Here is a 12,608-nt window from a genome sequence, read left to right on the forward strand (position 1 = left end):
AGTAACTCACTTGACTATCAGAGTTTTTGCTGTGGCATTCTACAGATCAAAGAGTTTGATTCTAATATGTTATTATTTACATTTTATAAAGATGACACATTCTTTATTACTCCTTTAGATGCAAATGAAAATTATACCCCATTTACTGTTATTTTAATGCATATGAAAATGGTTGTACATTCTTTTTAATACCTCCAGATATTAGTCACATAAGACATGAAACTTAAAATGAAAGATTTGCTTATTTACCTGAATTCTTTTTTAATTGCATTGATTCTTAATGTGCCACCAGGGGGCAATAATTCCATTTCCTAAATCTGATCTTTTACCATCAAAACCTGCCAGAACAGTGGGTTCAGTAACATTTTTGAGGGACTATATGTGAAAATCAAAACATAACTTTCTTAAAAATACTTCCCTTGTGTAATTTAATATTTTACCCTGCACTACTTAGGCATGTAGGTTTTACTTTTATTTTGAGCAGCTAAAATTAAACCACTTTGTAAAAGCTTTTACCAGTGAACCTCATGCAGCGCTATGATGGTGCAAGGTTTGGATTTCATTCAATATAGGATATTTTGTTGTTTTTATATTTCCATCGTAAGATTAAAAAAATTGTTTTGAGTGCCACTACTTTCCTATCTTTTTTTTGTTACACTAATATCTTATTAATATTTATTAGCCTATATATGTGATCCTGAATTTGGGAATTATATCTCCTGACAGGTACCTCTATACCCTTATATGATATATATTTTTTCTTTATGTACATAGTAATTCCAACATACTGCAGTTAAAGCCAAAATTGCCCTCTGCCTATCGGAGGGCAATACTGTATCAAATGCAATCTTCCCTTTCACAATTGTAACTGGATCTTCCATTATGTGCATATATATTGTTGAAAAGATGAGTCAGAGGAAATATCTTCCTGCAAAGGTACAAAAGTACAAAATCATGAAAGACAGCAATAGCTGTAAGTATCTGTTTAAACTTCAAAGAATTACAGAATCATCCATATTTTTGTATATTAGTATGTCTGTCTGTATAAATTTCAAAGCCTCCCTAAGGTCCTCACCACTGCATAACGATTAGACATAAAGGTATAAATTTTTATGCTCTAAAATGTAATGACTTAAATCTGTTTCTGGCAATAGTAGAGTCTTTCTTGATGTGCTCAGCTTGACTGAAAAAAATTTCCTGTATACTTGGCAAATAGTCATCCATTAATTTAAGAAGGCAGATCTCTTATTTCTTCACTTTGTTGTATGAGTATGAGGAAGATCAAGTCAGCTAATCAGATCTGAACAGTGCAGTGCTAAACAACATTCTTTTTTGTCATGTTTTGAATGGCACTTAGAAGTCACGGATGTGGTATCATGTTGTATACATAGGGTTTAGCTCATGATACAAACTGAAGCTCTTACTTTTTGTACCTGTAATTCAGAAAAGAAGTTATATAGATGGAAAAAGTACCCTTAAGGTGACATTAAAGGCAATGTAACTAGCAAGTGCTTGCTGCATATGAACACTGATGTGTCTTATTAAAAAGGTTCAGTGAATATTGTGTTCTTAATAAGGTTTGGAAATTTGGCAGCAAGCCATCTGCCAGAGCCTAAGGATTCTAGACAAAGGTCGTAACAGAGCCTGCTGGAGGTTTTCATCCATGCTAAGGAGTTTGGAAACAGAAGAAGATTCCTGTTGCATAAGGGCATTATTATACTTGGTGTTTGTATCTTTTGAGTTGCAGAGGAGGTGCAAAATTCCCTGTTGTATTTAATTTTGTCAGCTTTAAATGTATGAAAAAGTTGAAGTATGTTCTCATGAGATGGTTAGCTTTATATTTTGAGTGTCAAAGTATCTTTGAAGTTGATTTTTTTGGTGGATTTTTTTGGTTGTTTTGTTGGTTTTTGTTTTGTTTTGTTGTTATTGTTTTGGTTTTTTTTAACTTTAGGTGAAGATTTCCCCACTGTAGTTTTTGTATATTTGCTACGATATATGAGGAACCTGAGAATCAGAGAATCATTTAGGTTGGAAAAGATGTCTAAGATCATCAGGTCCAACCATCAACCCAGTACTGCCAAGTCCACCACTAAACCATGTCCCTACGTGCCACGTTGGCACATCTTCTAAATACTTCCAGGAATGGTGACTCAGCCATTTCCCTGGGCAGCCTGTTCCAGTGCTTGACAACCCTTTCACTGAAGAAATTTTCCCTAATATCTAATCCAGACCTCCCCTGGTGCAACTTGAGGCTTTTTCCTCTCATTCTATTGCTTATTATCTGGAAAAAGAAACCAGTACCCACCTCACTACCTTACAGGTAGCTGTAGAGAATGATAAAGTCTCCCAAAGCCTCCTTTTCTTCACCTTGAGGTGGTTCTGATCAGAAGCCAAGTTCTAAAAAATAATAATAAACTATTTGATTGTAAATGGCAGTTTATCTAATTATAAACCCTAGGAATAAAAAACAAAAAAAGATCAGTTGTTACATTCTACAGCAGTGAGTTGTACAATTTTAATTTGTTTGATAAAACAAAGTAATTTTGTTTTAAATATTCTCCCAATCACATCATTGGGTGCTCTGTAATTCCTGTGTTATGAGAAACTGGGAGAACTTCTTTTCAGTTCACTTTTTCCATATTATTCTCAGCTTCATAGGTGTTTATCAGCTCAGTCACCAATTTTCCAATTTGAAGACTCATAGCCTATTTAATCTGTTTTGTGTGGAAGTTATTTCAAATCTCTAGCCGCTCTTGTATGTTGCTTTTCTGTTCTGCCATAGCCTTTTCAAATGTGACATTTGAAAGGAATAACACTACAATTTGAAGGGAAAAAAATTAAAGGGAAAAGGAATTTTTTTCCCCAATATGAGGACAGTAAAGCAGTGGAACAGGCTGCCCAGAGAGGTTGTGTAGTCTCCGTCCTGGAGGTTTCCGAAACATAACTGGGTAAAACTGAGCAAACTCACCTCATAGCTGACCTTTCTTTGACTGGGAGATTGGGCTAGACACCTCTTGTGGCCCCTTTGAACATGAATTATCCCATGATCACATGAGCAGATATGCAGGCAGAGTACAAGAAGTCTACAAGTGTAGACTTAATACAATGTCAAACTGATACTTTCTTCTTTATTCTCACTTATTTTCCTAACATTGTGTGTGCCTTTTTGATAATTAGTGAGCATTATGCTGATGTTTTCAGAAAACTGTCTACAATGCTCAAAAACCTCTTCACTAACCCATTGTTATTGGCAGCTGCAGCAACAGCAGGGGAAAAAAATATCAGAGGGCGATACTGTGAAATGTGGCTTTGGGAGCAACATCCCTCCATTCTTTCTGTGCTGAGTTACTTCCCTGAACCTGGACAAAAGCAGGTAGTAAGGAAGAAGTGTTTTGGGGATTGCCTGGTTCTGTGGCTGCTGCTATTGGCTGAAGCAGTGGCAAAAAACATTGGTTCAAAGGGAAGGAGTGTCTGCTGCAAAGGGAAAGGATTGCAATTCATGGTGCTAGTATGTCTGTTGCCATTGCTGGTACACTCCTGCACCAGAGAGACTGGGCAGAGCTGGACCCAGCTTTGGTTCCTTGACCATTCTTTCTTCTTCAACTCTCTGGGTAGGTAACTCTTCTGGTCAGCTGCTTTTGCTCCTCCACTGATCTCCAAATCTTTATAAAGCCATACTGTCAGCATCTTGGCTCTTCTTCCTGCCCTCAGTGCCACTGTGGCTTTTTAGAACCACAAGGCAGACATTTTCTTGTGCATCCATCATTTTTCATTTCTTACTACTTAATTTAACCTGCCTTTTCAATCATCCATGTCTATGAGATATGCCTGCAACATTTCACAGTTTGTATTTGGATATCCTGAAAAATCTTGTTGTTTCACTGTTCTGTGCTGTGCAATGTTACAGCTGTGTTCCACTGATATACTGCTCTTCTAGTAATGATGTTGGTTTAAGCTATAGGTTACATCTTAACCTTATAGCTAGTAGTTCAGCAGCCTTGTATTCGGGTAAAAAACCTCTGGTCCTGGTGATATGTTACTTCCAAATGATCTGTCCATTCTAAAGCTTCCTTTGCTGACCATCAGAAAGGAGGTCTGACCTTCAGAAGTTGTGCTGATGTGACATCTCTGGAGTGTTCTAGAAAAAGCATCTAGATTTTATAGAGATATTTTAGCACCAAAATAGATGAGAAATCTCTTTCTCTCTCCTCATTTTAACATCTAAACATTTTAACAGTTTTTATTTTTAAAGTTTACCTGTTGTTAAAATAAAAACTCTGACTTAGTCCTTAGCGCAGCTTAGTAGTGGTGCTATTGTCCTTATGGTTTGGTAAAGGCTATTGGAAAGCAATGTGTATACTGGAAGTTGGTAGGAAATATTTCCATACACAGTGCAAGATGACACTAGTTTTTAAAAAGCATATAGAAGCCCTGAGGAAGGAAAGGTTTGATTCTGGCAGTCTGGCTGTCAAAAGTTATCAAGTTCGAGTCTTTACTTTGGCTTGAGTTTTGAAAAAGCTTTGAGATGTGACATTAATTTGGATCTTTAAATTATGTGAGACACACTGAGGTGCAAGTCTCTTGATCATGGAAATAGGCATAATACCCTTTTGCTGCAGCACAACACTGTAGCTCATTCTGAATTATTAAATGTGTCAAATGCATTTGGTTAAGTTTAAATAGTTTGGCAAGAGTTGATCTGGCTGTGCCTTCAAGTAGGAGAAGGGATAGAACACGGTGCTGGGATGCAGGTCTTGCAGAGGAGAAGGTGGAGGAAGCTGCTCCTTTGAATCACGTGCTGGACATATGAGATTTGGCAAGTCTGGATTATAATTTTTTCTTAAATTTTAATTTCTGGACAAAGTCACTGGGAGTATTATGACAGAACAAATGATTAGTTCCTTAATTTCAGTTCAATCACTTAGGTTATTATTCTCAAGATGGACCAAATCTGTGTTGTTTGTACTAGTTGCTGAACTTCTCCTAGCACTGAATGAAGATAAAGACTATGTTCTGATTATTTTCAAGTTGATCAAGAATTTTACAAAGACTGATTAGTAGATTGCTTTGATATGGTGGATGTTGCTTAGAAGGTATCTTTTATTTGTGAGATGATCCAGGCACGGTGAGTGTTGTTTCTCTGTCCTGTGGACCACCTTCTGCATGACCTTAGATGTGTCATGCCTCCTAGCTGCTCTATGAGGCAACCAGCAATGAAGAAACATGGGCTAGTTTTAAGATAACTTGCAATTACCCCTTCACTGTGTCTGACCTTGGCTTTGCAGTAGCTAACTTGCTGCTTAATTTTAGGTACTCAGTAAAAGAGACTTCATAAAGTGAGTGTCAAATACATCTTCATACATCAGTGGAGAGAGCCAGGTGCCTCTCCAGGCCTCCAGAGGGAGATCCTTTCCAGCTAAGGCATTTAACCTTAAGCAGACAAGATCTTTTAGAAGTCTTCAACATCACCTACCTCTCTGCACAGTCTCTGTGACAAACATAAACACTTCAGAAGGACTGTTTTATTGTGTATCTAAAATTAGGTCCTTAAAAAGAACATGCTAGCTAGCTGTAATGATATGTGATTTTCAGGAGCCTGAAAGTGTTTCTAGTCATCATGACTGCTGAAAGTGAAAAAAAGACCCCTTGAATGCATTTGTCATTCAAGCTGAAAAGTCAGAGGACTTGTGCCTGTGTTTTCCGTGATCTTAAAGGGCTTATTTCATAGCTCATAATCTTAAAAATGCCACTTGTTATTTTTTCACTTTTATTCTCTATTGCATCATCAGATTATGCTGGTATTTAAATCTGGCTTTGCAGGGGAAAAGTTTGGAAGCTTCTTTTAAAAAAAACTATTTAGAATAAGGATTGAGAAACAAAGAGCATAAACAATAGGTAAGCTGGATTTGGGAGATAACTAGCTATCCAGGGCACTTTTCTTTATCTGTATAGATTGCTTAAACTAATCTCCAAATGGCAGCCTTTGGGTACTGTGACTAGATATTTTTTCACATACAGAAAAAACCCCAAATTTTCTAATTTCTCCAGAAGACTTCATATCTTTGGTCTTCCCTGTTCATCTTCTGTTTTATAACACTTTTTTCCCCCTCAGGCTGCTGAAATTGTCTGCACTTTAGACCTTAGAGCCAAATAAGGCACGTCTCGTTGGGAAGATACCATATTCAGTGGGAAGCAGGGGTGAGGATGCATGAGGCCGGGGAGGAAAAGGCGGGGGGAAGGGTGAAGGGGTTGTATTTTTGACCTTAGGTAGCTGGTGCTGAGAGGTAGCGAATTGTGTGGGAACACAGGCAGACCTAGAGCTTGTGGATGGGTAGGAGGGAGCAAGGAGGAGGGAGGAGGAAGCTGGGACAGTGAGGGGGGAGGAGGAGGAGGAGGAGAGAGCAGCATCTCTATCTTTCTTTGCAGACCACGCTGCTAAACAGCGAGGGGAGGCTCATGCTTCCCTAATATCCATCACTCCCTGCTTCCAGCGTGATCGCAGACAGAGCAACAAAGAGGGTCTCAGAGGTAAGATCCATGCAACTTGCAAAGCTGTAGCATCTGCCAAAATACGGAGAAGCAGCAGCAGCAGCAACAATAGAGAGTAAAGATTATCAGCACCTGGGAATGCTCAGAGACGGCAGGGGGGTAACTGGACGCTCCTGAAGGTTAGGGAAGTGTTAGTCCCAGCAGCAGTAAGAACGCAGTAAGAGGAGAGCAGAGGATCAGGATACCAGCCAGCAATATTTATCCGTGGGGAGTTTGTGTCCCAACTCTCTGTGTGGGAAGAGGAGAGAATAGGTTAGCAGCATAACTGATACATGGATAAATGAGACTTAACAGAAGATACAAATGGTTTATTTACCCAAAAAAATATAGTTCTGGAGTGAACAAAACAATTCATTAATTTGCGTATTCAGAAAAAAAAAATAAAAAAAGCAAAGCTAAAGCCTGCATATTGTTTTGAATTTTTTTTTACAATGAAAGTTTGATTTTTTTATTTTAGGACAATGTTTTAGTTCAGAAATGCATTTAATAGGAACAACAGGGAAAAAAGGCAAAACTCCCAAATTAAATGTGGGAGTTTTTAGGTCAAACAAAATGGACTGTTTGACAAGTATTATTAGAAAATATTTGTGATGACTAAAGAAGGTATGCTGTTTGAACTGAGAAATACTGTTTCATTTCATTTAGAAAAAAACAAACCATAATTTTGTGGTGGCCTGAAATGAAATTTCTAGTTATGTTTAATTCATCCACTCAGACTAAAAAATTTGGTTAGGTGTATTTATAAAGTTAACTATTTATTTTTTGTTGTGAGTACTGGAAGTTTAGATGAAGGAGACAGAAATTATAACATCTGTACATTAGAGACATTGGTGCTTGATTTTTGCTTGTGCTTTGTCTCATTGACTTTAGTTTTTGAAGTATGGGCTACATTGATTTTGATCTAACACCTCGTAGACCTTTCTGAAAATTACTAACTACTAAAAGCTGTAGTGTCAAGTGTTTGTTGTTATACATGTTGAACTGACTACAGAGAAAATGAACAGTGGTTTGTATGTCTTATGAGTGAAAGTCTGTAGGATCTAATGGTTTACTTTTTGTTTGGGTTTTTTTTTGCTATGAAACACAGAATCATTCTCCAAAGGTGGACATTCTGGAATATTTGTGCTTAATTGGAAGTTTCTGATTTTCATCACAAGATTAGGTAACTAAAATAGCTCTAGTGAGTTGATTCAGTGTCCGAGTGAGGAAGTTGGAACTACCATTCTCTGCTGCACTGTGGAACTTGGAGGTGGTGGACCTGAGTTTGATTTGCTTTCTTATCAGTGTAAATTTAGTAGTACAAGTGTACATCAGATCAACATCAGGTTCTATACTGGTCTCCTTCATCTCATTTTTCTTATAAAAGAAGGAAAAGCCACAACACAGGAATGGGACTTTGCTTCCACCAGTTTTTACAATGATCTTATTTGCTATTTCAGGGCTTATTTCAGTTATATTATTATTTTCTAACAATAAATAACAGTCTGACATTGGTCGCTTTGTCTGATATGGTAGTTGTCAGCTCTAGCTTTGAAATTTACTTAAGTCAGTAGTGTGTCAGGAGTTTTATTATAAAAGAAAAAACAAAATAACTTATTTTCCTGTCAGCCCACTCCCTTGCTTACAAAACTGGTTTGGGTTTGTTTGTTTTTTAATCTATCTTTTGTTTTGCTAATTTCGGGAATGAGTAATATTTTTTGAAACCTCTTGTTCTGTCTTGTCATTAATGTACAGCTGTCTAAGAAAAGATTGAATTAACTGAGGCTTTAAAAATGATCTGTTTCTTTAGGAAAACTAAAAATACTACATACAAAATTGCCTATTTTTTTTTATTTCATTTTTTGGTTTTGATTACAGTTTTTGATTTTCTGTGACTTTTACCAAAGAAATGGCATGTTCTCACTTTGGAAAGGTTTGACTGTGTTATGTGCATAAAAAAATACAGTAACAAATCAAGCCTAACACAAATCTACTACTGCAGGTAAATTTCATTTGAAGCTAACATTCTTTCCTACTTAGACAATAGTTAGCTATTGTTCTCTTAAAACAACTTTCTATGAATTGTATTGTTCTTGGAGTTTGTAAGGCCTAGATGCAAAGCTCCCTGAAGTCAGGAAGAGACATTCCATTGACTTCAAATGGCTTTGGATCAGGCCTGTCACATGAAATTAGCTCCTGACAGAAGGTATTATAAGCACAAGCCCAGAAAAGAATGATTTAGGGATGGAATTTCACTTACGCTGTGATCGTCTTTGCTTTGTGAATATCTATTAGGGACGATGTTTTTGAAGCAGTGGTTCATTTATTTTCTGTTAAAAATGGTATATTTCTTGGTAGTGTGAAAATATAGTGTTGCATAAATTTTCTTCTAACTTAGATCTTGAATGTATTGTCTATTTGTCTATTATTTAAATACCTTATTAGGGTAGTCTTGATACAATAGCTCTGAATCTCTTAGAGGGGATTTTATAACTTCAATAATACTATGCATGATATGTACAAAATTAAGGAAAGACTTTTCTAATGTGAAATACCAAATTAAATACATGGTTTGAATTCTCTTTTTTCATGTTAAACTAAAATAATGTATTCTGTATAAGAAACTAATGGCTTCCATGGTTTCTCTTCTAATAAAACAACACCTGCCCCCCAAACCCAGAAGAGATTGCTGTATAAAATGTGAATGGCAAAGTCACACATTTGCAGTTTTCCTGCATTTAAAACATAGGCAACTTACACAATGTAAACGTAACCATGAGAAAAACAGTAAAGTCTTGTATAACAAAATAAAATGGCAGCGTTTTACAGCACGAGTATGTAAGGAGAAATTTGGATTAGGAACTTGTAAACTTTCAAAGATGATTCTTACTAATAAATGGAGGCTTGTCAGACTCCCAAACCCTCTAGTGATACTGGGCATCATTATCTATAGGTGAAAATTACCTTTGTTTCTTATTGATTGTGGCTCTTCTAATGAATACCAAGTCTGCACGGTGGATGATAAGTGATCTGTCACTCCATTTTTCACCTTCATACAAAATAAAGCATTTACTCTCAGCTGAGATCAGGCACAACCAGAGATTTACTTCCTGTGAATAACAGCCATATGAAGGGACATAAAAGGCTAGGGTAACTAACAACAACCAAAATCTACATGCAGACATTCCTAATTATACAAAAACATGCCTTCATTTGTGTATTGACACGTGCACAGGGAAAGCATAGTTTCTTTAACTGCAGCTGAAGATTTCTTGCTTTTTTCCTACTTAGACTGTGGTTAATGATTCAGTCAGTCAGCAAATCTGACTAACTCTTCAAAACTTCTCTCTTACACAAACTGTGGGAGGGGATACTGTAATCTACTAAGGAAATCCAATCCTTATGTTCACTTTATTGACATTTGCAGCTGTACCTTTATAGTTATGCCTAAGGACTCCAAGGAACATTGGGTTGGTTTTCAGTTTATCTTCATTTGCCATTGTCAACATGTTATCTTTCACACTTGAATGTTTCTGTCAGGAATAAGGAACGTCTAAAACATAATATCACCAGTGGTCTATCTCTGAAGAAATGATAAAAGAAATTTGCCCTTTAGACATTGTATATCATAGAAAAAATGCTGTAAAATATAAATACTGATTGAGTATTATATGAAGACAATATCCTTTTTCTAGCTCAACAGCACAGCAGTACTTTATATACTAAAATCATGTAATTATGCTGACAGTGTATTTATGTAATTATGCAGTAGCTAGAATTAAAAAATTATTTATGGGAAGTATATTAACATCACAATCATAAAAATAGTCAGTACTGGCAAAGAATTGCAATCAAAGATGTATTTATAGGTATGAGAATTCATCCTGACAACTTATTCTTTTAACACTTTTTGTGTTGCTTTAAGTGATTGCTTGCAAAATGTATCCCTGTTTTTAACTTAGCTGTCTTAGTTTTTAGAGCTTCTTAGTAGGAAAGTGTGGGGCTAAGTCTTCAGTTTTAACGAGAGGGAGAAAATACATAGGTTTGGTCATTTGAGAGGGGAAATTTTTATTTCCACAGTGTTTCTTATCCCTTTTCCAAGGATAAATATTTATTTGAAATAAAAATAACGATCCTATCCTATCCACACTTCAGAACTGTGAAGTTCTAGTGTTGTTATACAGTACTTGGAAATAGTAAGCGAGTTTCTAATAATTATGACTGTTTTCATCATACAAATCCTCGTTTACAGTGTATATGTATTAACTGGAAAATGATCTGAACAGGCACAGGGTTAGGTTTAAAAGCACCAGTTTTACTTGTATTAATGAGAACTTTAGTACATTAAAAAAAGAAAGTATAGAATTTTCTGACTCGGAGCCACATTTTCACATGTTTTCAAAATATCTGTATTCTCCCAGTTTCTCTAAGAACTAGAGATTAAAGTGCAAAGTCTATACACAGAGTGGTCAAACCATACATGGAGTGGTGGATAAAACTGTAGATTTCACTGGTGTAATTATTCAGGATGTTACTTGAAATAAGAATAGTGAAAATAATTTTGAACACAAGAATGATTTGGAAGTTACTGAAAAGCTGTAAAGATTGTTTCATTCTTATCTGACAGCTATTTTCATTATTTTCACTTCAGAGGTAATAAAATGGTTGATTTATTATGTAAATGCATAATAATTTTTTAGAATAATTTTAAAGAAAATATTTTTTATTTACTTGACTGCAGTGTTAAGGATGCTTTAATTAAATGAGGGATCCAGATCTTGGTGGTATTTTTTTGTAGTGGAGTTATAAATGGGTTCAAAGAATCACAGAACGGGTCAGGTGGGAAGAAACCCCAGTGCATCCAACCTCCCTGCTCAAGTAGGGTCATCGTAGAGCACATTGCACAGGATTACATTCAGACAGTTCTGGAATATCTCCAGTGAGGGAGGCTCCACAGCCTCTCTGGGCACTCTGTTCCAGTGCTCAGTCACCCACACAGTAAAGAAGTTCTTCCTCATATTCAGGTGTAACTCCCTGAGTTCCAGTTTCTGCCCGTTGCCTGTTGTCCTATTGCTGAGATGGGTTGAGTGATCTAGCAATGGTGTTGAAGGATGCATCCCATCAGGGCCCATGGACTTGTGAACGTCAAGTTTGATTAAATTGTATCTTACCCAATCCTCCTCAACCAAGGAAAAGCCTTCCTCCAGGCCTTCTCCCTACTTTCCAAGGCCAGGGATTCCTCGGGGCAAGCGTTCAATATCTCCGCCTTCAGTGTAGCCTCTGTTGCAAGGGTCCCTATTCCATTCAGTTGTGGATCCACATTTTCCCCAATATTCCTTTTGTTATTGATGTATTTAAGCCTTTGATGGATAGTTTTTAGTTATATCATTTTATTCAATGAAAACTGTCACAGGTGTAAATGTTGCTTTACACTCTGTTGTTTTCCCGCTTGTTCACAAAGGGGGAATATATTACCACATTTTTTTTCATTTGTCATCTTTTGTGTAAGGAAGGGCAGAGCATTCACATCAGTGGTAATTATGTCTCTGCTGCTGAGAAGGGCCTTGGAGAAAGACAACCAAAGAAAGGAGATAAACCAAGTCTTATCTTCTCAGCATCAGACAAACATTTGACCCACTATCCAGCCCCCCAGCTATGATACAAGCATCTAACACACTTGTTGCACAGCATTGTAATATGTCTCCTTCTTTTGAAGTTCATGTGATACTGAAAAAGTAGAAGAGGAATCTTGGTGATGTACTGTAGTTTTCTGCCTCACAGTGGGGTTCTCCTTTTAAAGACAATTTAAAAGGAATATTTCCTAGGCAGTGGCATTAGTCCAGTCCCATGTGTGTAATACAGGGCTGAGCATTGTGGGGGCCATGAGATATCGACCAGGCCTATTCATGAAAGATGGTGGCTGAGCAAAAAGCAATGTAAAGTGTACATTCTGTATTTAAAAGAGCTTGAAAAGACCAGGAAACATCCCCTTAAACTCTGAAGTAAACTGAAGCAAATCTTAGTGCAGAATCAGAGAGATGGTGTTCGGAAGGCTCTAGTCTTCTACTGATACTGCAGTC

Source organism: Chiroxiphia lanceolata, chromosome 3 (assembly GCF_009829145.1).
Source record: "Chiroxiphia lanceolata isolate bChiLan1 chromosome 3, bChiLan1.pri, whole genome shotgun sequence".
In the NCBI taxonomy this organism is placed as follows: domain Eukaryota; kingdom Metazoa; phylum Chordata; class Aves; order Passeriformes; family Pipridae; genus Chiroxiphia; species Chiroxiphia lanceolata.